We start from the raw sequence: 27115 nt of genomic DNA, 5'->3' as shown, positions 1-27115 counted from the left end.
TTTACTTAATTACAAAGGTGACAATTGCAATGTCATTTGAACTACTGGAGGAATCAATTACATCTTACATCTGTAAGGAAGCTTCAAGTATACATCAGTGTACAGCTGATACAATGTCAATACTACCGACTGGGGATGAGATCTGATTATGATCCCATGTAAATCAGCATGCAGTATTGTGATAAAAGTCTTTACTGTGTAACAAGAGAATTTCACAATACACAGCTTAAATACTTGGCTGCATATTTTTACAGGCATACCAATGAGCACATAAAGCCTAAGACTGATCATTGTACATAATCTGAAATATTCTGAGGAAAATGATGCATCATACGTATAGCTGCATAAAACAGGTTCAAAAAGTTTTCAACACTCAAACATGTTGTTTTTAACCAACTGTACTGGGGTCCACTTGACCTATTCAAAGTATAGGTTGAAATGTTTAGGGGAAGAAGAGTTACTCCAAAAAGTGACCTAGCGGCTGGCAGAGTCCTGCTGTGGTGTGCAGAGAATAACTATGCGTGAGACAAATGTGTTGATGAATAATGTACTTGTCGGTTTCAGTGAGTGTTTTTCCAAGAATTTTGGAAAGGTGGGACACCCTAATCCATGATGGTTAAAATAGGGGGTCACCGAGTGAGTGAAGCAAAGCAAAGTCACTGAAGGGAAAAGTACTAGGGGGCGTTTTCCAATTGATAATCAATGTCATGAATACATTGATTTCAAAACAACATGGAAACTATCTTTTAATGGTTTGTGACATATTGGTATCATTAAAAGTTTTTATTTGTAAGCAAGCGAAATGGCAGCTGATAAAGCTCAGCTGTGTTATGTAGAGACTACCTATTTCTGACACTTATGATGAAGAGGGTGGAAATCTTTGATAGTTCATTTAAGGACTGCTGTAAAAATACACAATGTCACAATAAGATCATCCGTAAGAACATGTCTGCCAAATATTAAAGCTATCAGATGAGCAGTTTTTGAGAAACAAAGTTTTTCACAAAAAATGGCAAAAACGGCCCCAAATAATACATGTTTGAGTCATGGCTAAGGACATGAAAAAATTGTAACAAAATGGTCGCCATGCGGCAATATTGGATCATATTGTAATACAAATTGATGTGCATATGTGTGATATAGGTCAATGTCCTTGTACCAACTTTGAATAAAATTGATGTTGAAAGTGCCCGATTTTTGGCTCCGTACATGAAAAAATTATAACAAAATGGCTGTCATGCCGGCATATTGGATCATTTCGTGAAACAAATTGACGTGCATATGTATGATATAGGTCAATGTCCTTGTACCAACTTTGAATAAAATCGGTTGAGATGTGCCTGAGTTTTGGCTCTGCACATAAAAAATCGTAACAAAATGGCCGCATGGCAGCCATATTGGATCATATCACAAAACAAATCAATTAGCATATGTATGATTTATGAAGTAATCCTTGTACCAAGTGTGAGTGAAATCGCTCCAGGCATCTCTGAGATATCTGCGTGAATGGACACACGCATGCATGGACAGACGGATGCACGGACATGGCCAAACCTATAAGTCCCCCGGACGGTGTCCATGGGGACTAAAAAAATGACAAGAATTGCCTCAAAATACAAATTTGCATATTTCACTAAAATTTGAACAATTAACCTAACTGAGGTCACCCCAAGTGAAATGCATATAATATTTCAAAGCAATCAGATAAGCAACTTCAGAGAAATAGATTTTGTGACCAAAAACAGCAAAAAAATACCTAAAATATATAAATATGCAAATTCTGCACGAGTATCAAATTTCAAAGCAACCAGACAATTTATGTGATTTCAGAGAAGAGCGCAATTGTGATGGATGATGGACGGACAGATGATGGACGGAGGGAGAGATGGGCAATGACGTAAAATCAGCCCATTTGATAAGCTCCGCATTGCTGACAGCAGAGCTAAAAAGCTGACAAACAACAATACATATCCACTCATTAGATTAGCTCTGCCTTGCTGATTGTGAAGCTTAAAAGCAAATTCACCCCCAAAAATGCTAAAAGTTGACGGATGACCAACAACAACACACACCTACCAAGGTACACAAGATAGGCTCATTCACACTAACTGCAGAGCTAAAATAGAAAACAGTTTGATTCCCTGTCTGTTCTTTTAAAGTTATATCCATTAGAATACAAAAAATAGCGTCAATGACACTGTAGCTCCCATCCTGGACTATTTAGTGTTTGTTCTCTGGTCAGATATTTGAACGTGTGTGAAAGGGATAAAGTGCATGAAGTGAAAATACTTAAATGAAATGTACTGGAGACAGTTAAATATGTTTAATGTAATTATTCAGAATATAAAATGGAAAAAATACAGAATTAGATATATCGAATACTGTGATACAACCATTAACTCAACAAGTCATTTACAATGACATAGTCCCCACTTGTAATAGGAGTATTAGTCTTGATGGGGCAGGAAAATGTGGTCATTAAGAAGTATCACTGGAGTGTATATGTTGAGATCTATGGGCATATAGGTCTATGTCGTTGTTCCCAATTTGAAACACATGAGGCATGTCTAAGTTATGGTTCTAAATCGGGAAAAAAGATCAGACCTCTAGCAGTATTGGCCAGCCAAGAAATACATATGCGCATTATAAATGAGGTACAAGATGTGACATCTTAAGGTCTAATATCCTATCAAAATTGGAGGGTATAGACTTGTGGTTACTGAAATATGCATATATATGTATAATCAAGGTCAAAGGTCATCGAGGTCACATGACATTTTGAAAAAAAAATTATATTGCTAATTAATCCCTATATGCCAAAAAATCAGATCTCTAGCTCTATTCGCTTGCCCAGAATTAGATGTGTACATAATTAATGAGGTAAAGCGTGTGTTGTTATAAGGTCTCCCATCCTACTAAATACAAAGGACATAGCACTTGTGCTTACTTATTTATTGACATAAACATATATTTTAGGTAAAAGGTCATCGAGGTCACATGACATTTGGTCAAAAAATTTCTCTTCTATAGTTATCCCTATATACCAAAAATCAGACATCCAGCTCTATTGGCTCGCTCAGAATAAGATATGTGCATAATTAATGAGGTACAATATGTGGCGTCATAAGCTGTCCCATCATACCATACATGAAGGCTGTAGCACTTGTGGTTACTGAGTTATGGACAAATATGTATATTTGAGGTCAAAGGTCACTTATGTCACGTGACATTTTGTCAAAAAAATTGTATTGCCAAGTTATCCCTATATACCAAAAATCAGACCTCTAGCTCTATTGGCTCGCTCAAAATTAGATATGCGCATAATTAATGAGGTACAATATGTGGCGTCATAAGCTGTCCCATCATACCATACATGAAGGCTGTAGCACTTGTGATTACTGAGTTATGGACAAATATGTATATTTGAGGTCAAAGGTCACCGAGGTCACGTGACATTTTGTCAAAAAAATTGTTTTGCTAAGTTATCCCTATATACCAAAAATCAGTTCTCTAGCTCTATTGGCTCGCTCAAAATTAGATATGCACATAATTAATGAGGTACAATATGTGGCGTCATAAGCTGTCCCATCATACCATACATGAAGGCTGTAGCACTTGTGGTTACTGAGTTATGGACAAATATGTATATTTGAGGTCAAAGGTCACCGAGGTCACGTGATATTTTGTCAAAAAAATTGTATTGCCAAGTTATCCCTATATACCAAAAATCAGACCTCTAGCTCTATTGGCTCGCTCAAAATTAGATATGCGCATAATTAATGAGGTACAATATGTGGCGTCATAAGGTGTCCCATCATACCATATATGAAGGGTGGTAGCACTTGTGGTTACTGAGTTATGGACAAATATGTATATTTGAGATCAAAGGTCATCAAGGTCACATGACATTTTGTCAAAATATCCGAGATATATGCGTGAACGGATGGACTCACGGATGGACGAACAGACGGACATGACCCAATCTATAAGCTCACTGGACTTCATCCGTGGGGACTAAAAATTGTGTCACTGCATCCTTTTTGCAATATGAATACGATGAGAAACTAAATTTTTATTTTTTGTGGCCTTATACAAGGGAGTCTATGGAGATCTGCCTTATACATGGGAGTCTGTGGACGTGTAAACAATAAATATGCAAATTTCACCACGATTTGCCCAAATTTGGGAAAAGTCACTCCTATGCACTTCCATACCAAGTTTCAAATCAATCGGACTTGTGGTTTCAGAGCAGGAGATTTTTTGACCAAAAATGGGAGAAAATTACAAAAAAATTCATGAAAAATAGCAAGTCCAAGATACTGACCCAAGATGTGCACAATCATTTCATGTCAGCCCAAAGTACTTACATGCTAATTTTTCATGTAATCTGCTCAGTGGTTATTGAGTTTTTTTCAATTTTGACTGTTTTTACATTTTTTCACTTAATTTGCATATTTTTGGCAATGACAACTTCATTTGAACAAAATCTCATCTACAGCCCATCATCCATGTACACACCAAATATCAAGATGAAATGTACAGCGGTTTTGGAGTTTTTGATGTTGACGGACAGACATACAGACATACAGACATACAGACATACAGACATTTCCCTAGCCTATAAGAATAGCTTCCATTGCCATATATACATATGGCTATGGGAGCTAATAAACAAGTGATGATTACATATATAAATCTCTATTTTTCATAAGCTTGTCTGACTGCTAAAGGTGAATTTTGTTGAAATATTTTCACTTATTGCAACATACACCTTCGAGAAAATGGGACAGGCAACTGCTGTGGTTTCTTTGTGTAATCTTAGTAATATTGAAATATATTAAGTTTATTTGCCAAGCGGTCCCCAACAACAATACTTGGTACTTAACATTGAATCTCATGAACGATCAAACTGATGTTCTGAATATGTACACTTTGCTCTGGCATAGCGCGTTGCGAGTAATGAGGGTCGATGATTGCAAGCAATAGTTTTATCTCCAAAGCCAACTTCAGATGTAGTTTTGAGCTTTTTTTCTTGATAATGGAATGTGACTTGGTGTGCTGTATTCATAAGTTAGTCCCATTTGCAATAATCTGCAACATTCTCTGTATCCTTTTGTCCACAAGTTGACATTGCCTGAAATCCATATCGCACAAGCTTGAAGATATATCTCCTAGGGAGCCATCATTAGTTACAGCCTGGGGGTCAGATGAATGTGAAGGGGTCACCCAAAATATTGAAAGCTATAAGGGGGGTTATTCAAAATGTTGAGAGAAAGAAGGGGGGGTTACTCAATTTTTGGTGCAAATGTATTGAAACACCTCTCAGATTGCCTACTTCACACATCAATTTCTACAAATTTTTACTCAGTAAAATTACACATTGAAAATACCTCTTAGATTACACCAAACTGCACCAATGCACACTACAATTTCTCAAACTTTTCCATGCAAGGGAGGGGAGCAAGCCAAGCGGACACTTTCCCCATCAGCCCTGCATGTTCTTCAATCTGTACTTTCAAAGTCTACCTGTCGGATATCCTAGTGAGGACCCTGTTATGATACCCATACATACAACAAAACTGTATGTGGTTGTATACTGGTTATAGTGTGACCTTTGACATCTATGTTTTGTTGTGACTTTGAATTTCATTTGTTGTTTCACCTTTTCAACCGTCATGAGATAACCAATGATTATCTAGCAGGGTACACAAGGATTTGAATGGTCTTTCCTATTGCTGTATTTATGTAAATTGTAGAAATACATGTATTGAAATTTAACTTTTCAAAATTGAGTGTGGGGGTCAGTCAAAATTTCCATGTAAGGGAGGGGGGGTTACTCAAATTCATCATGGTTTGGGGGGTACTCAAAATTTAGAGTTTCCGACGAAATTCCTCCAACATCTCCTCTCCGACCTGTACTCCGTAAATAATGACAGCTCCCCATGAAATTTGGGCTCCAGTTGCTGTAATTTTTTGATGAATTTTTCACAATTTCTTTTGATATCAACTCCAGTTTTTTGTTCTTCTTCTGGAAGCTCATTGGGAAACAAAGTGTATCATACATGTGCACATTGCAATGTTATTGACAAGTATATGTAAATCTGGGTCCTGATTGACATGTACACCCTCTGGAGCAGAAAAAGAAGTTATAATGGAATGTTTATAAACAATAATCACAAGTGACAACTAGCTACAGGTCCGTTACTATATACTACAGAGATCACCATGATACTGAGGGGAGGCATGAAATAATAATTGTCTTTTCTCAGTGCTCTGAAAGTTGAATTTTTCCTCTCTATGAGCTGGATGTATAATTATATAATTATATATCCAGGTATATAATTATATACCTTCAACAGTTCTGTACTAGCTGTATCTGATGATGCTTAGTATTGAGGGTTTTGTCTGTTAAGTTGCCCACTCTTTATCTGTGGTAGGTGCTATGGTTTAGGAGCCTCTGATCCTAACATACACAAATCTGTGTGCTGAGCAGTGTAAGGGTGCACGTCTCTCCACCATACTGACTAATAGGAAATCCTCTACCAAATGGAGGTGCAATCCCACTGTCTTCATCTTGAGACAACTGTCGCTGGTGGTTGGTTCCTTTCTTTGAATGGTAAAATGCTGCCTTATAGTCGGTTTTGGATTTATCCTGCTTCCTCTTCTGCATGGATATACACACCTGTTCCCTAACATAGTAATAATAATAAAAAACTCATGGAAGATAATCATGGACAAATCATGGAAGATAATAATTTCTCTTCACAAAAAGTTAGTTTATTTGTGTGTTACATATCCAAGAATTCTTGTGTAAAAAGAACAAATAAATTTATTTTTCTCTCCGCTATATGCATGTTTCTCTAACCTAGACATCTAAACCATACTTTTTCCTTCTTGCTCATGTCATATGTAATACAATGTAGATTGGCTACAACCAATGTCCTGCACAGTTTAAGAATGAGGATTGCTGTCACATGCATGTTGTGTATAATTCAGGATGAATTAGTGTAAAGCTGATGTACCTACATAGTTGCAGCTGGCAATGTCAATTAAAATACAGAAATGTATCACTAATATTTTTGTGAACCTGTGATTCTAAATAGTATTCTTGTAATTGTAAACATGCTAGACATGTGTATAGCTATAAAGACAACTAACATAAAACACTTTGTGCAAGTTACAAGATACCAGTTCCAGCACATCTTTGCAACAGCCACTTGTGTATATATACTGTGGTGCAAGGACTAAAATGGAAATTTACCTGTTGTTTGATCATTTCCATTCATCTTTCGTAATAATGTCATGATCCAAGTCCAATCCAAAGCCCTCCACTTTGTCTTTAATGCTCTTTGTCAAGGTCAATGGTATTTCTCATCCTTGATATTGCGCAGCATTCACTGCTGATCCTGAATTGTAAACACATAGACTCGTGATTACTTATAACTCTTTAAATAACAATGATAACCGAATGATTAAAATACATTTGGTGATGGGATGTACTACAATGAATTGCAAACACTCTGTATGTCCTTAACCCTAATGATGATAAGCATTAGACACATGTAAACATTCTAAATCACGTGTGCATACCAGATGTATTCTCTCATTGGAATATACTTCATCATAACAGTTTTATGGATCCTACGAATGAAGCTACATGTATTGAATGTCTAGTCATGTGCATTTATCATATCATCTGCATTTCACTAGGCAATTCATAGAGTGCCAAGTGGCAAGAAATTTTTTTAGCAAATTCAGCTAAATAAGAGAAAATAACTTTACCAAAAATGTGTAAGCCATGATTATCACAACAAAGTTACTGATTAAATAGTATGGTAGAGGTGTAATACATTTGATCTACTCAAGAGGGTATTTTAAAAAAAGGACTACAAATGTGTATGACAACAGCAGTGTTTCCGCTGCCATTCGCAAGAGCGTGAAATGGCAAATGAAATGTCTGCAGATTGGGAAATATTTTTCAACTATCCTTCGCCAAACTGGTCTGTGCTATTTTTCAGGGGGCTGATCGAGAGTGCAGTTAAAGCCGCACTTTTTAATCCCAGGTTCTCGCATTAGTGGAGTTCTCCTCCCAGTCAAACACTTGGCCAGTGCGATGTTTGATTTCTATAACATTAATTACACAAACTGATCTCAACCTTTTATCACCTTTTGCTAATCCTGCAAACAGAGTTTATACAAGCGTTTGATTGACGGTCAGTTTAAATCGCCAAGTCACAACAAACGCTCGAATTTCCTAAAAAATTGTCTTCTAGTCGCGTTAGACTTTTAATATAACCACAGAGTCCGATCGGCAGCAACTTCACGCTGACCGCTTGGCAGTCTGTCTGCCTTCTTGTGGCCGGGGAAAACTAAAAAGTGGCATTTTCTGGAGCGTGTAACCTTGTGTTGACTGTTTGGTGTCCACTAACACAATGAACGCTGCTATAGCTTTGCGTCCTTTTAAAGGGAGGCTCCACCTTTAAAAGGCAGAGAGATTTTTCAACATCCTTGCTTTAGTGTGCAGTCTCAGAAAACTATTATAATCAGTAACTTATGAAGTTATATGCCATGCTTTCAGATGGCTGCATGCAATGACCTTGTTATTTTATGACAAGTGCTTTGTAAACAATGCTTTAACAGAGTCAGGAAACACTGATTGCAGTGTATTTTCAAAAACTAAGTAGACAACAGCAGCCAATGACAGCAAGGGTGGTGAATAAAATGAAACCAGTGTTTCAAAAACGTCACCGTAGGACACTACTGCAGCAAACTCAGAGGCAGCTATTAATGAGCACAGTGTGGTAAACTGTCAATTGGATGACGTCCTGAGCCAAACTTCATGCAAATGTTATAACCTATGCAAATACAATGACCCAGGCCTATCCACAAAACAATTACTCAGCATCGCAGGTGACTCTGGACTATCCAGAATACACATACAGGTACCTGCTATGGAAGATGACCCAGGCCTATCCTGAATACAATACAGGTACACATTTTTGAAAATGACCTGGGCCTATCCTGAATACGATACAGGTACAGACTGTTTGTATTAATGATAGGTCTTAGTCATCTCCCATTTTGTATTCTATATAGGCCAGCTGATTCATCATACATGTACATACTGTGTGCATGTATGTGTATTGGCTTAGGCCATCCTCCATTGCATATATTATGTGTATTGTGGATATATGTCTGTGCCATCTTCCATACCATGTGAATGCATTTGGATTGAGGATAGGCCCGGGTTATCTTCCAAACTGTGTACATGTATTTATGGATATAGGCAGGGGTCACCTCCTGCCATGATGTGTACACGTACTGAGTAACACTGTATTGTGGATAGGCATTGGTCATAATATTTGCATGAAGATATGCCTAGGATGTTGTCCTGTTGAATGTTTACTACGCTGAACAACAAGCAGCACACTGCGACATGCTAAGTCGTGTTCGAGTACAATTAAGCAAAAAAGATAATTGCACACGTTGTCCGCAGAGTTGCAGGGTAGTAGTAGTTACAAAAAAGAAAGTGTACCAGGAATAGTTTGTTGAATTTCCATGACTAGTGTTTAATAAGAGAAGAGTCAGCTTTTTTTTTCTGTAAGACATATAAAGTGGCCAGACAGGACATTTTAAAATACATGTATACACCCAGTTTGATTTTGAAACTATTAAGCATTTACTGCTTGGAGTACACCTTCTTTAAGTGAACAGTTGGTTTAATAATCAGACTCTGTGATTGGAGAACTGAAAGCACTTGATGATTGAGGCAGAAGCTATGGATCTTTCAAAGGAAACATCTTGAAGTTACCCTGTCAATGATGCAATACTTGTAATACATCTTGATACATCTACAAAAGTGCAAAATTAAGTCACATAAGTGTGTGGCACACAGGAAATAAAATTTGTTGTGAATGTTATTAAGAAAGCAGTTTGTTCCATAAAAAATAGTTGTTTATTTTCATTGCCACTAATTATCAGACGGTCAGGATGAGTCCTACTTAAATTTTTAAATCACAAATGTCCAATGGACCTGGTAATATATTACCTTGAATAGAAATGATTATTGGACCAGTTTAATGTCACTGTAGCAACTGATAGGACCCACCTGAGTATATATATACAACTGTCAGTTGGATAAAAATCATAAATGCAATTACATGTAATTTTGATGGCTATAGTTCTGGCTAATCAATTTTGGTCTCAATTAGCCAGTCTGGTTTAAGGGAAAATTTACCCAGTGGAAACACTGAACAGTGTAAGTACAAACCTGTGCCACAGCAAGGACCCATTGTCTTAGGAAAATAAATATATTGATGAAAGATTCCCTCAATTCCACAGGTTTTTGCTCTGCATTGATGACAACACCATCATCTCTGTTCAGTGTTGGCTCTCTGCATAGCCACACACTGTGTATATACTTTGCAATGGAGGATGGTATTGTCACTATGTTGCTTTTCACCTGGTTGTCATTGCCCAGTATGCACTGCCTCAGCAAGGGATCTTGAATCTGTTTGGGTGAAAAGAAACATTAACTTGAATCATGCAATGTAAATATTATCTCCTGCAAATTGCTGACATTAGTTTTCATCAGTTCATTCTAAAACATGGCTTTTTATATGCAAGATAAGACAACTTGATTGTTTATGACTTCTGTAATTTTAATTAAACCTTTAATCACTGGTATAACTTTGCCCTATACCCATTGTAATCACCGGTGATTGTGGACCTTTTTAAAGGAAACAGGTACATAATGTAGGTCAAGACGTGTATTCAAGCAAGTAGCAATATCTTTATATATTTATTTCAAAGAAAGACCAACAGGAACAAGTCACATTAACAGGCTCCAAAAAATAAACATAATAATATGAATGCATGAAGTACAATAAACAATAAACAACAAACAACAAACTATATGAAACCATTAAAAATGTACAAATTTAAGCATGGCATTCTGACCAAGCATCTGAAACTTTGACAAGATAAAGTGTTGTCAATGGCAGGGTTGGTGCACAATTCATTTAAAGTAGCCATACATCTTTGAAGAGCCAAGTACCTAAAAACATCGAGTTTTGTACTGCGAGTTCTTGTACATGTAGTTTACTGAGAAACATCAAAATTAATATGAAACATGATTGGGACAATCATACATATTATTCACATATTTGTATAAAAATATAAATAATCTCCAATGATAAAGAGGCTAAAGGTTAAAACGCTTGCAGAATTCTCCATAATTATTTCAGCTGTAAGGATGCTATGTTTGAAACAGAGGAACTTCATGAATTTCATTTGCACTTGCTCTATTTTGTCCTGTTGAATTTTTTGCCAAGGAGATCACACTACAGACGCATATTCTGAAATACTTACATGTATTAAAGTTACGTAGAGAGCATTGAGGGAGTTGATGTTGAAGAAAGTATTACAATTCCGCCAAATAAAACCGAGCATGTGAAAAGTTTAACTGATAACGAACGAGACATGTGCAGGAAATTGAAAATCAAATCTTACCTGATGAAGGATTTTGTCAAAGAGCAGTTATCAATCTTTTGATTCTTGTTCCTTCTAAGTTTCACATACATGTACCTCTGAGGCTTTACGACCAGGTTACGCGAGGTATACTAACAGCTGTAGGCAAATGTCAACGAATACAATGAATTAGAATCTTGCAGATAGTCCTATTTCTCACCGTCTGTACAATGGATACTCAACTTTCTAATCATAGATATATGGGTCAAAAGATCAGTAAAATCATACACTCATTCATTATGTATTACCATGCTATAGACATCTCATTTAATTGGTGGAGCAGAACCATGTGACTGACCACAAATACACAGTAATGGTTTGTTTTGATGTCCATGAATATGAATAATGCTGCTAACATTGTGACTTTTCATCAAAAATGTAAATTGTCAATTGTACAAAGATCATAATCAATCACAAAAACAAAATGAAGCACTTGTGGCCCAAGTTATACATTTTTTTAAAAATCTCCAGATTTGCCAAATTTTTAGGGTGGCCATGACTGTGCATTGCTTATTACATGCCTTGATGTGAGTGCAAATCAATGAATTGATTTGAAAAGGAACATCCGGGGAGTTAGGGGGTCGGTTAACGATGTACTGACTGGTTTCCATGGTTACCAAGGCCAGTGAAGCCCTACAATGTTTTCGACATCTAAGTAGACCATGAATGATAGATGTAAAATATACATGTGCACACTTCTATTTTGACTTTCGTTAAAATCAGTTTGATGCTGGTCGATAATGGTAAAACTGTTTGAAAATGTCCAGCATATAACTAAATGTCATACAGCATTTATAACCAGAGGCATGTAATAAAAATATTGTTGCCTGAATACATGGGTTTATGTGCCCTCGCAGCAGGAAACGATTTGCCATCCTGGTGTCTGGCAAATTGTCACCTGTTCTCTGGCACATAAACCCATGTATTCAGGCAATATTGCACAAGTTCTGGGGCTCCGTTGTCTTTCACATGGGAAATTTTTGTAAATCTTGATGATTTTCTAGGGTTTGTTGGTAATATCATGGAAATAACAGGCTCTGCCCCGACCATTAACGTTTATCTATAGGCTTTGGCAAGACTGAAAGCCAAAATAAGCTTGCTCGCTAAGCCTTGTAAATTCTTGACTTTCCTTTCGCCCTTGGCCATAAATGAATAATAATGGTCAGAGCATCACCCATTATTTCTATAACATTAATTCAGTCACGTGACCCGTGAGCGTAGACGCTGCCGTGTTCGCTCGTACAACTTAAATTTTTGTCTGATTTCAGCTAAGTTTTTGCACTATAGCCCCTAAAATTGCTCGTAAGTTTGAGGAAACCATGCTGTTTACACGATTCGTAAGTTTCTTGCCTGGATTTTGATATTTGATCGACTTACGCCCGCTTTTTAATGAGACCTGGTGACCTCCGGTTCACTCGGCACTGTTGTAACATGTAAACACGCATTGACCTTTGGAGTTGTTGATGTGACGTGTTCAAACATGCGTAAATATGCAAAAATCTACGTATATGTGAGGGTTCTACGTCATCGCTTTTGCTTCCTTAGATGTGTGCGATCGTATGCGTGGGCGAAACATGCCGATCGGCAAATTTTTGACATTTTCCGAGGGGTGAGTCGACTTCCGAGCAGCAGTACAGGCAATTTTGCGACTGAATGAATTTATTTTGCTTTTATTCTGATAACTGCACTTTTTCTTCAATTTTTCCTGTCAAAACATCAGTGATTTATTAGATCGCCGAGCCCATATACGAGTTTGAATTGACTGCAGCTTGGTATTTCCTGCACATCCGGGTACTTGTAGAATCTATTGTACGCGTTTCTATTGAAATCCCCGCGAACCCGTGCAACCGCACAACTGTTCTGCTTGTAAAGTTGATTTTTGAATGTCATTTTTATGATCGGACTATTTATTTTCGACAGAATAAATGTTTTAAATTGAAATAGTACACTTTAAGGCATTTCTGCATTAAAAATTTACAACAGCCAATGGAATGTGTTGAGTATTTGAGGAATTTCTTAGCAAAATTTGGGGTATAATTCAATGAACTCTTCATAGTTAAAAATCTATAAACACTGACCAATATATACTTACCTTTGATTATCAGATTTTTGGTACACACATATATAAATATATATTTTTTTATTTCAAACCAAACTTTATTTCAACTCAACTGACACAAAAAAAGTTCTTATAAAACGTCTTTATTCTCTTCAACCAGTGCTGAAAAAAAATTAATCACTCGAAAATTTTAAAATTCAACACACTCTCTTCCTTATTATACTATAGTTGACATCACAAGTTATATAACAAATAATTGTTATTGAATAGTGTCAGTTGATCTGGACATCAGTTTTCTAGTTGATGAGATATTTAAATAGTTGATACAACTTAGATTGTTAGTAATAAGAAATTTATTGGTGATAAGATTGAATTTAAAATAGTTGATACAACTTACAAGGGTGTTAGTAATAAGAAATTTATTGGTGACAAGATTGAATTTAAAATAGTTGATACAACTTACAAGGGTGTTAGTAATAAGAAATTTATTGGTGATAAGATTAAATTTAAAATAGTTGATACAACTTACAAGGGTGTTAGTAATAAGAAATTTATTGGTGACAAGATTGAATTTAAAATAGTTGATACAACTTACAAGGGTGTTATTAATAAGAAATTTTTGGTGATAAGTTTGAATTTAAAATAGTTGATACAACTTACAAGGGTGTTAGTAATAAGAAATTTATTGGTGATAAGTTTGAATTTAAAATAGTTGATACAACTTAGTAAAGTTTTAGTAATAAGAAATTTATTGGTGACAAGATTGAATTTAAAATAGTTGATACAACTTACTAGTGTACTGTTAGTATAAGAAATTGATAGGTAATAAGATTGAATTTCAAATAGTTATTGAGTAACCTTAAATAGCATTAAAAGTTTGAAATAGACAATTATTACAAAAATTACACTTAATTAGATTAAAGAGTGATAGTTTATTGAAATATTTGATTAGATTTAAAAAGTTAAATACACACATACATACATTCATACAAACACCACAATGGCCAGTGAAATTACAAATAATGACATATTAATCTTGTATCAGGAATTGCATGAGCAGTCAATGGTGACTGTAAAAAATGTATACGAAAAGTGTTTGCAATTTCCGTGCTTTAAAGGGTGTGACTCCAAGCCCGAGTCTGTGTATAATAAAGTAACAAATGTACACAAAAGAGTTGCACAATTAAATAGAAAAGGTGATAAGAAAAAGAAAGAGAGTTACTTGTCAGAGGTGTTTAAAGTACCAGTCTTTACAACAAATAAAGATAGATCTTGTGAAAAGGCTTCACCACGAAAAAGATGTCTAATAGAAAAACTCCATGAAGAAAGACACACAAACAGGTATTTAAAGAGAACGATTGATGATGTAAATGAAATAAATGAAAAATTACTAAGTGAACTCGACAGAGCAGAAAATAGATACTTTACATGTATAAATGAGATGCAGGAATCAGTTAGGAAACTTGAGGATATGGCTGGAGAAAGTGTAGAAGATAAAGAGGTTCTGGTGACAGAGCTGGAAAGTCTTCAACAAAATTTTGATCAGAAAAGTAAAACTCTAGATAGACTATCGGAAGAACTCTCCCAAGCAAAAGCAAAATGTGGTCATTACAAAATAAGAAACGTCAACAAAAGACTAAAAAGAAGAGATGAAATGATAAATAAACAAAGGGAAAAAATTAAAGTTCAAGATGAAATGATCCGTCAGAGTGAGCAAGAACAAAGTAAGATGGAGAGAACCTTGGAGCAGCAATCATATGAACTGAATGACATGGGAAATAGACTTGAGGAGATGCAGGTACAAAATGGTGAAATGAAAGAAGAGAGACGAAAACTACTGAAAAGTATCTACTACCTGAAAAGTAAAGTGTCAAAGGCCAGAGAGCAGAAATTGTCAAGAGATCAAACTTGTGATAATGAAATACAAGAATTAGAAAGCAAAATCAAAACATTACAAAGAGAAAATAATGATCTTGAAAAACTTGTGGCATTGTTAGAGGATGATGAAATAAATACTTTTCAGGATGGTAAGTATACTGATGAAATAAGGGAAACTGTAATGGAGCTTTTAGCTCTTAATGTTAGTATGAACAAAATGAACGAGGTCATTAGAACTGTCCTAAAAAACATAGCAGGTAAAAATGTTGGGAGATTGCCCAGTAATGCCCTCAAATCCCGTATCCTGGTGGAAGCTGGATTTCTTGCACATAAGCAAGCAGCACAGGTCATGTTAGAGGGCATAGACCCCCGTAATGTTCAAGGCAACTGTCTTCATGGTGACGGCACTTCAAAATATCACAGGCACTATCAAAGTTTCCAGGTTTCAACTATTTCCGGGAAAACTCTAACACTGAGTGTTGCAGAGATGCCAGGCAGTACAACTGCTGATGTCATGAAGGCATACACGGAAACAGTTGAAGACCTTGCCAGCACTGTCAGTGGGCCAAATAGCCAAGACAAAGACACCATGATTGCTCAGTTGACAGCAAGTATTAAAAATACTATGTCGGATCAGGGTGCTGTCAATCCCTGTTTCAACAGACAACTGGAGCTCCTTCGTCTTGAGTGTTTGCCAAAAGTCATTGACAATTGGGATGAGCTGTCAGACACAAGCAAGGTGAGCATAACATCCATGGGCAATTTTTTCTGCAAAATGCATCTGTTGGTAAATTTTGCCACTGAATGTGATAAAACACTGAAAGCTTTTGAGAAGGTGGCAATTGGTGAACAGAGTGTAAAAACTCATGCCTTGCAAACTGGTGAGTCTGGAGCGGCCAGGTTAGTCCGCACTGCTGTAAAAGCTGTTCACCCCCATGGAAGTGAAGAGGCTGGGGTTGCCTCTCATTTTCAATCGTATTTAAGTGGTTTGGGGGATAAACTACGATTAGTAAGTTACAGGGGTAACAGGTTTAATATATTATACTATGATAGTGCAGCATTGTACTATCATAGGAGACATCTGGGTGATTTTTTAAGTAAATGGCCAAATCCAAACCAGCTGCTCCTTGCTGTGCAAGAAGATCTGTCACAGCAAGTCTATCTGGCAGGAGTTAGAGCACTTGGCATCATTGACAAACTCATCACTGGTCCCCTGTGGAGAATTCTGGAGAAGGCAAACAGTGTCCTTGATGTCAACAACCAGCTCCTGCAGCTGAAACTAGGACTTGACAGATGTTCCAAGGATGCCAGTTCTATGTTGGAGGGGGAGGGGTTGTTTGCTGAACATGAAGAGCTTGTTCACAAAGATGATTTGTATGTGGCATTGTTTGAAGACAGTGGGGATCATGACAGTGATGCCCTTACCCAGGAAGCTCTGGAAATGATGGCGCTCAGTCTCTTGCTGATTCTGGAAAGACAAGCAGAGGACCAGCTTCCTGGAGGCAAATATTATCAGCCGAACCAGCAGCTGATTGAACAAACACAGAGTGTCCCAACAACCAACACAGTATCAGAAAGGGACTTTGCTGTCCTTGACATGCTTGTCCACTCAAAACCAGCAGCCACCACACTGACCTATGAAACCCTTACGATGTGGATGAATAACAAAACTGTAGAGTGGATGAAATCAAAGAATACTGAAGAAAAGGAGAAATTAATGAAAGAAGCGAGAGGCACAGCTCCAAAGCTAATTCAAAAGTTCAGAGAAAGGCAAGAAGAAATAAAAAAGATGAAAATGGAAGCCACACTGAAAAAACAAGAGAAAAAGGAAAATACAGAAATGAAGAAACAGTCAAAAAAAGTAAGTATTGCAAATGACCTTGCAAGGTTGGTTGGCAGAGTATGGACCACAGCAGCTGAAGTTGACAAAGAAGTTGAGAAGTTGGAAGAGAGTAAAAGAAAAGAAGTAGTCACTGTTCAACTGAATTTCCACAGGCATGTATTACAATCAAAGGGGCCTAAAGAATTATTTTATCAAAGCCATCTGTCAAAAAAATTACCCACAGAAAAACTTGTCAATAACCTAAAAGAAATAATATCATTAAATCCTACTTCTAATACTAATGAAAATGAGGATATACCATCATGTAAACCAACAGAAGAGAGAAAAGCTGCCATGGAAATAGAAAAGGTGAAACTGAGAACAAGACTGTTGGAAGCAAGACAGAAAAGAGTGGTTTCAAAGGAAAAGACTAAATTGAAATTCTATGAAAAAAACCCAGAAAAATTAGTAAACCTAAAAATAAAACACAACTGTAAATCCGGCGATGACTCAACATCAGAGTGGTTTGATGGAGAAGTTTTAAAGATAACTAAGCTATTTGATGATCCCCTGAAAATAAAATATGAGGTTCAATATGACCTAGACCCAGACGAAACATGGGAATTTAATTTATTGACAGACTTAAAAAAGGGAGATTTAATAATATGCGATTGATTCATAATGGTATATGTCAGAGATTAAATCCATGATGTTGTGCCCTGTGTGGTTGGTACCTCATCCTGTTGGGTGATGGAAATAAATAAATAAAATGTAAAAAAAAAATGAAATTAAGAAAAAGATAAAAAAAATCTAAATTCAAATATAAAAAAAAGCTGAAATGAAAACATTGGGAAAATATGTTAATGTCTTTAATTTATTTTTTTTGAAAGGTAAACAACAACAATAACGTTTCACTGGTTACCATGGAAACACAATTGCATGCTATAAATCAATGATGTATGTGGTATGACATTCATCAAAGATTCAACGGGAAGGGGAAACTTAATGAAAACATCCATGAAAAAGTAAAATTTCACTTTGTTTATTTTTCTATTGTAAATGGTTGCCATGGAAATATGCCATTATAAACAAATTTACATACATTTAACTCCAATGATCAATTCAATTATTGAGGTATAGGTGGTTGTCAGTCTTACAGAATCAGTATACCTTGACTTACTTTATTTTGACAAAAAACACTCAAAATGTTGCATTTTTTGGTAGATTTCAAATGTTGCCATGGTAACCGGTTGACATAGAAACACATGATTGTGAAAAAGTGAAAGAGCTCATTGAATTATACATGTCTGCCAATTTTTATAGTTATCGGCTCACAAATATAGGAGATAGTCCTTATAATGATATCCTATATGTAATCATACAGGTATGGTGGGCGGTGCCATCATATTGCCAATAGTAAGACATATAACACACCTGCATATGTGGCTAATAAATAAGGTATCTCTTAAAATGTTCAAAATGGCGTAAAATCGTCAAAATCCAACCAATTTCTATGGGGTAAAAAGTATTATGCTTCTGAAAAACCTCTCTTTAATATGACTTATATTTCTTTTACAAGGGAGGGTGTCTACATTACAGTTGTTAAATCCCTAGTAATTACATTCAGTGTTTTCATTAGAAGCCGGCAGCCGGCGAAATTGTACGTCTGTGACAGCACTTTCGCCGGCTGTAATTTGGGGGAAAATATTATAAAATGGCACAAACTTTGGTTAATACTTCACAAATTATGACCATCGACTGAGTGACAAAAGTACACGACGTTTGGGCTTGGCGCGACAAACGAGCCAAAAACGGACGAACGTGCACACGTATAGTAGGCCAGGCTCCGTACGCATAGTGTACAACTTTGGCTATGTATACATACAAGGTCTTTTTATGCGAGGTCAGACTAGGTCAGTGTACTGTTCTAATATCTTATATCATTGGGTGAAAGTACGCCTGTCCTCTGTAAGCGGCAATATCATTGGGTATATTTCCCTGACCTCATTAATATTCTGCTACGAGTCAAAACAATAGCGACCGGCCATAAAGCGTGTAGCTGTCAGCGATCACGTTTTGATGTGGTAAATGTAATGAGCCGAGTGCAGCCGTCCGATGAATGTATCAATATAATTTCTTTAGTATTTTGGTGAGGTGTTCTTCAGAGAGCGAAATCAAAGTCATGCATCGCCAACATGTTGTATTACGTGCGCTAAGTACGCGTACGCGACTATGACGCCAGAGCAAGGGATTTGTTTATAGCACTGTTCTAGAAAGTAGAATTACGTGATCAACCATCTACGTTAAAATGCTAAAATCCTGAGAGTGGTCAGTTATGAACTCGCGGTTGTGGTTGCAATTCGATATTTTACCCCCGAAAACGGTAATTTGGCGGTGTACAAAATTTTGAGAAATATTGTACGTCTCAGGGCTGGCTTTTCACGTATATTTCTTGTGATTTCAACTCAAAGGAAAGTGGAATGGGCACGCTCTACCGTATCTGCCGCCTTCTCTAAATTTAGCACGCGATCCATGCTTTCATGTACATTTGTAGGTAAATGGCCCGATCATGAAACCTTTCAATGCTGGAAAAAGTGTCTCAATTTTATCGACTAAGTTTTGAATCTAGTAATAAATAACGTGTTTTGCCCCGCGTGAACTCTGTTAATTTTCTCGGTAAAAAATATCCAATTTTGTAGCATTTGCAGACGGTAGGCAAATTTATAATTTATGTAAATATTATTCACGTAGTTCATTAGATCATGGAGGTAGTAGAGACTACCTCCATGATTAGATACATCACAGCCAGCTGGAGACTTCCCCTCATTTGTTTTGGTGGCGATGCAATGTTTTTCTTTTTTGCTATTGATACATGTACTAGTGCGTGACTGCTGGGGGAAAAGGAAGCAACACAATATTTTTTTCAGGACTTGTGTATTTTCTTTGACACAGCATATGCTTATGGAAAAAAGAGAATATTTTTCTTTCACAAGTTTCAGTGTACTGCACTTAAAAGGTCAGTCATAGAGGTAGGAAGCCCATTATAGTTGTTACTGATACTGCAAACACTTTTCTATTGTCATTTTGTTGCATCTAACTGAAATGTGTATTCACAAACTTTTTAGAGGCCTTTTGTGAACTGCAGGTGAAAAATAAAAAACAAACTCCAATGCCAATCCTGAGGCTGTACGTCAAGTTGTTTTACTGCTAGAGCAGCTAACTTTTTTGTTTCATTGAATTGGTAAATAAAGGGGTTGTATCTCACACTTTTCATCACTTTGAGTTTCTGAATTGACATCATTGTGCATACTGAGTGTAATTATTATGCAAGTATTCCCTGTATTCTTGATATCAAAAAAAGTCAAAACTGACTTTGTCCCTTTAAACTGAAAGAGAAAAGGAACTACTTACCTGGGATTTTCTAATGACTCCTGTATAATTTTAGTGTGACATGTTTTAACATGAACAACATATTCTTTTAATTGAAATGTAAATTCGATACTACATTCAGTTTGGCATTAATCACAAAAAAGTTTTTCGCCAAATTCATGGAATATCTGCCAGTAGTTGTAGTACTCTTTATTGAATATAACAAAAGTTACTGTTGCTTCCCTGTTGATTCTAGTACACTGTAATATCAACACATAGGATGATAACTTAGGTCACTGACCATCTCTGTAACTGTTTGTGTTCTCATGGAAAATGTCATCAGACAGTGACACAGTGAAGAAAGGACAAACAAAACAAATGACATGAGTAAGATGGTACATTGTTTCTACTTAACACAAAAAACCACAAACAGTTTTTGTTTTTAAAATACAGACTTTTTTACACTGACATTCAACAAAACTGGATAAATTGCTGTTCAAAATACCTTGCCAATGTTATGCTGCCGCCGCCGCGACACGACGTCCCCACCCCAACCTCGGCTTCATCTCCACCTATAATTTACATTTCTCCGCCTGGGCAAATTTCTTCTGAAAACCCTGACATTAATCATTAATTAATATTGTTAAAATATCTGTGATAAGGGCATTTATGTACAAGAAATTAAATTTTGGAATTTCACCAAATGCACTACATGGATTATATGTGGCCTCTGTTCATTTACCTGCCAGCCTTTCCCCTGAACCGGAAGTTTACAAGGTCCCGTTCGATTGATTTCCCTGAACGCTACATGTAAACAATAATTGTAGAGCGGACTTTCAGACCTTCAGAATGAAAATGATTATCAAATCTGTGACTCCATGAAAGTTAAATATGCAATAATTTGCAAAGTTAAATATTAACTATGCACACACCGGAGTTTTTATACACCAGTTTAGCATGGAGCTAGAAATGGTATTTGTTCCTAGCTCCATGAGTGTAGGTAAGGAAACTGTGAACACACACTCATGCTTACGATCCATGATACTGTACAGCATGTAAACCATTTTACTTGACAAAAATTTCGTCAGTGCATGCACTGTCCGAACATAAAGCATACGGGCTCGGCACAGCTGCTTCCGATCCCGTGAGAACAAGCTTGATCTCACCATGGAGGTAATCTCTCCTTCTACCTCCATGATCTCACAGTGTGACCTCTATCCGTATGATACCTCCTGGCCGCTGATGCCATATCGTAATCAAACATCTCTGTACAGTACACTGAATCGCCAGCGTATGTAATGCAATTCAGCTCCCGTACGTATGCGCGTGTACGTGTTCCACATATGAAAAAAATCTAAGACACGAACACGAAAAAAGAACGTGTGTGACTAAGCAAGTACACTACGTAGCCCTGCGTACAGGTCTGTATTCCCTGCGTTACGGCCTCCGCCACGCCTGAGACCTGTACGCATGGCGATACTTATACAGTGAATCATCCATCAGGTTACCTCAGCTGACGAAAGGGGTAAAAACCCCAGCTCTGCGTGGCAGCAGGGCAATGTTTTACCGGCGTTATACGGCGGGAGGCCGTATAACCCCGGTAAAACACAGTCCTGCCACGCACAGCTAATAATAGTAATATACCCATGCCGTGAATAACCTGCGGTTTCGTGCAACGTTCACTCTTTCGATCCTCGGCGGTTCTAGCGTATGACCATATGTTGACACAACTGTCACACCACATATGATCGACTATACACCGAAATCAGTGCAATGAATATATCAAATTCAGTCAATTCGAGTATAATATGATCGAGCGTACCTCTGCGTGGCAGGGCTGTAAGTGTGTTCACCGTCCCTCCACCCACGAGGGACGGTGGTGTGTTGAACACACAGTCGACTCGTGGCACGCACGCACAGCTACTAACATATTTTAATTGGCAGTACAGAAGTACTTACGTGGGAGGATGGACTTAACAACTCGAGCAAATAATTTATCATCAGAGCTGTTACCCTACAACGGTGAGACTTGGCTTGAGTACGATGTAGCCTATACGGCGTCGCGTTGAGTTAACTTTCGCCGAGGCCAAGGGTTTCATTCTGCATCCACAGTACCGGTCACCGCGCCGACCGTGTACGGTCAGCGAAACATAGGTCCGCTTTACACATGTATATCCTTCCATGACAAGCAATCAAGTACGCCATTCTCAGCTTTATTTCGACAATACGTCAACGAAACTGAATGTTCACATTTTACAGAATGCTTTATACAATATAAACCAACACTTCTAACACATTAAGCTTTCAATTGTAGTGTTAATTTAGCTTCGCTACACTTCCCTACACTTGTTCTCATTTGCATACAACTTTGTATATCGCTTCTTGCACTAGATGCCTATTAGACCTCCCTAGGTGGTTTCTTTTGAACCATAATTGTGTACTTAAAGGGTCTTCATTTATGACATCACATAAGATGACCCATATTTGACCTTTCAGAAAAACCTCAAGTTTTTCTCCTTTTCCCTTGTATTCTGACTCTGTTTGTGAAAGTTTCCTTTGATATAATGTTTTTTGTATTCTACATGGCAAGGCCTTTCATTTGATATATCACTCGATAGTTTAAACGTATCGTTAGAGAAGTTATCAATAAGTGTCAAATATTATATCACATTTATGCAAATTGGGTACCCTTGTTAATTATGCAAATTAGGAGGTTATGGCCCTACTTGGCAGCTCCACATCGTCAATTTCCTTAAAGTAGAGATAATAAGCTTTAAAATGACGTATGATGTGGCCGTATGTAAGGTGGGTACATTAAACTTCTAAAGTAAGGCCCTTTTTGTGGATTTGCCGCTCGCCTAATAGTGTTCACCCCACTCAACGCGTTCACATAATCCTACTCACACGTTTCACATACAAACAAAACACAAATTATCGCATTCCAAGCGTTCACCCGACTCACACGTTCACAAATCACACACTTGAACCAAGTCTAGTAAACCAGTAAGTAAATCCAGAGAATCAGACGTGCTGGCGGCAGAGTCTTTGTTTTTACGTTTTGAATGCATAGTGATTTCAGCAGTAATTCCTGCGGATCATGTAGGTCAACGTCAAACGTACCTATACAACTGGTGTCCGCGGGCCCGAGTGTAAGCCGTTCCCAATCCCGTTAAGTTGAAGTATAGCATCGCATCGTCACCTTTGCATTGAACTAGTTGACTTGTTCGCCAATAAATGACAAAGCAAACTGACCGAATTATGAATGCACTAGTTTTAAACTTTGGTAATGGAAAAATAATCACAATCATACCAATCCATAATCCAATAACACTAGGTCAAAATTTGTAAGACAATAGTTGTAAACATAGACACAAAACAGCACAGAACAGACAGTAAATAGACGGTACAAACAAAGTCAAATTCATGAAAGAAAGATATATGGACCTCTGGCCAAAAGACCAAGAAGTGATGTCAGGTGTTTCGAAAATAGTAAGCGCATCCTGCCCCACATGTGGCACCCGCCATATATCAATCTGTAAGTCAGATAGGTAGTGGTCACTAACTAAGGCCCAATGTCACCGATGCCATCAGTGATCATTTGTCGAAGAGAGATATTGTATTTATCTACCAGCTTGCGATACCTGCCAAAAAAGCGTTTGAATGTAGAGACAAGTCTTGCTCTGGTGTAACCTTGATTTAACAGTTTGAAAGAGAGATGGCCATGTCTCTCTACAAAATCACCATATGAACTGCATGCTCTTGCATATCGTATAAGCTGGAAATGTATACCCCATAAGCAGGTGAGAGTGGAATATTACTGATGAGGTGTGGAAAATTAATTATACTAAAGTTGAAATCATCTCTCTTGTCATATAGCCTTGTAGAAAGGTGACCATTGGAGTCAAATTCAAGTAAAATGTCCAGATATGAAGCAGAAGAGGCCGTTTCTGTAGTTCTTTAATCTCCAATTCTGGAGGATAAATCATAGCGAGATATTTACTGAATTCAGAGTTATTCAATGAAATAACATCGTCTATGTATCTAAATGTTAGGTTGAAAGTACGAGCTACAGAGACCTTTTTCTGCTTGATAAGGTTCTGGATAAATTCTGCCTCGTATGAGAACAGAAATAAGTCGGCAAGTAAGGGAGCACAGTTAGTGCCCATGGGAATTCCTATACACTGTTGGAAAATGTGTCCTCCAAATTCAACAAATATGTTGTCAATGAGGAAATCAAGCATACTGATAATGTCTTTCTCGGTATAAAACACTTTAGCATTAGTTGTATTTTTAACAAAATATGTAGAATTATACCCTAATACCACATATTTGTAACGGCGTGAACCGTTTTTGTAGAAAAATGCTTGGTTGATGATGTTTTTCAAGCGTTCTTTCAATTTATCATGTGGCATTGTGGTATACAATGTGGAAAAATCGAAAGTTTTAATAGATGTTATTTTTGAAACAGATCTTGATTTCAAATTTTCCAAGAGTTCCTTCGAATTTTTTAATATCCACATTTGATTTATACCACTCCGAGAAAAGACAACATCACAGTATGATTGAAGTCCCCGTTTAACAGTACAAAGAACAGAAGTCAGTATCTTCGATAACTCTGTTGTTGAACATTTTGAAGATCCTGCGATAAACCTAGCTTTGTAAGGTGTTTTGTGGAGCTTTGGTATCCAGTATAAGCTAGGCAACTTATTATGGTCATCCTTTGTTGTAATATTAAAATTATCCATGAATGACTTATGGTTTGCCAAAATTTCAGATTTGTTGAACATTGATTGTCTGTAAGTGGAGTTGGTTGAGGTCTTAGTTACACCAAGTTCGTCTATAAGACATTCAAAATAATACTTCTTACAGACAAATACAATGTTATTGGCAGCTTTATCAGCAGGGACGACAACATATTTGTCATGGATATCATTCAAACACTTAACAGCATCAGGATCTTTAAATACAGAATAGGGTCTTCTGCAAACATGTGATCTTAGTCGACCAATACGGCCACGCACTATTTTCCTCACAGATTTGACCCATTCTGACAGTGTGTCCAACTCTACATCCTCCCTTTTAGCCCATTTCCTGGCATAATCTTCAACTGAGTCCATAATGATCTTAAAATTATGGTTCCAGTTGATCCTGCGAGGTTCTCTGAACTTGGGTCCACAAGATAATATCTTACGAAGGTGGTGATGTTCAACCAAGTTCAGATCACCAGTGATGACATGGCCAACTGGAGTATATTTGAAGGGAGATGTAGAGCAGTCACAGGATGCTGGTGTTTGAAGGAATTCATCAATTTTTAAGTGCCGCAATGCCTTATTGTAATTGAATATTTTATTGAGATTGTCTGGTGTATTGATATGACAGAATAGGTACAGACTGGTTCTTAAAGTATACAGGTATAGTTGATGTAACCTTTTTGTTGTGTAGTATATTGCTGATATTAATGGCATCAATTCCTTTGTTGGTAAATGGAAGATGTATGAAATGACGATGATCATCAGTCATAGGTTCAGCACGAACAGGCTTGTACAGTCTGTATAGTGCAATGTCAGCAATAATATAACCAGTCTGTACGGTTGTTTGTTCGGATCTGTCAAAGACAATCCCAATGCATAGACATGCAACCTTCTCAAGTCCTTGATGGAAAGAGCAAATAATGAAGTACGAATGTGATGGAGACCTAAAGGCTTCTGCAATAAAAGAAGCAGTTCATGAAATTTGTCATGGCAATTGGATGTAGCTGATGTATCCAATTTAGGCCGATGGTAATGCCTATGTCCATGACTACGTCTTCTACGGACAGAAGACTCAAATAGGCCCATCACATTCACTTCTGAACAACCAGGACTTGAGAGATTGCCTATATCTTTGATGTTGTCATTACAACCATAAGGCATTGCGGTACCTAACTGTCTAATCCAGTGGTATTCTCTCTGTCTACGGAATGGTGAACTAAGTGTGGGGCTGTTGGTTGGATGGTATATTTTTTCAAGAATACGGACACGCATAGACAAAGTGGAGTGATCGTCCTGGTTAAAATGCTTATAAAGTTGCACATCCAAAGATCGATTCACTCCACTGCGATGTCCGTTCATTCTAGATCGTAAGCTGTTTCCTGTTTCACCAACATAAATGAGCCCGCACAATGAACACTCAATTCCATAGATTACGTTTTTTGTTGTGCAATTCAGAGGTTCCAGACATTTGGTAGAATAGGTCTTACCTGTCAAACTACTACTGAACTGTTCTGTAGTGATGAGCATACTACAGGTTTTGCAGTTTTTAATACCACACTTTGTGATAGAACCTGTATAATCACAAGCTGGAGATGACTTTAAACAGTCCGTCAGTAGCAATTTGCATGGTTTAATTGTCTGGTAGCTTTCTCCATTTCTGTGATAAAAATTGCCCTCTGATTGCACGTATGATGTCTTAGTAACATC

The 27115-nt window shown here is 37.2% G+C and overlaps 1 long non-coding RNA gene across 6 annotated transcripts; it reads right to left on the bottom strand.

Annotated features, from left to right (window-relative positions):
• Positions 1 to 768: 768 nt before the first annotated feature.
• LOC139120315 (uncharacterized) lies at positions 769 to 27115 on the bottom strand. Of its 6 annotated transcripts, XR_011549076.1 has the most exons (6): positions 22318 to 22469; positions 21400 to 21499; positions 11512 to 11628; positions 10271 to 10510; positions 7262 to 7406; positions 769 to 6689 (listed from the first exon to the last, which is right to left on the bottom strand). It is a non-coding gene; the product is annotated as an uncharacterized lncRNA (long non-coding RNA). The 6 variants fall into 6 exon arrangements; XR_011549073.1 differs by lacking the exons at positions 21400 to 21499; positions 22318 to 22469 and adding an exon at positions 22617 to 27115; XR_011549075.1 differs by lacking the exons at positions 21400 to 21499; positions 22318 to 22469 and adding an exon at positions 22480 to 22582.

The sequence above is a fragment of the Ptychodera flava genome, chromosome 20, assembly GCF_041260155.1.
Source record: "Ptychodera flava strain L36383 chromosome 20, AS_Pfla_20210202, whole genome shotgun sequence".
Classification (NCBI taxonomy): Eukaryota; Metazoa; Hemichordata; class Enteropneusta; family Ptychoderidae; genus Ptychodera; species Ptychodera flava.
Note: the sequence above shows the minus strand (reverse complement) of the source record. Positions and strands in the feature narration are given on the sequence as shown.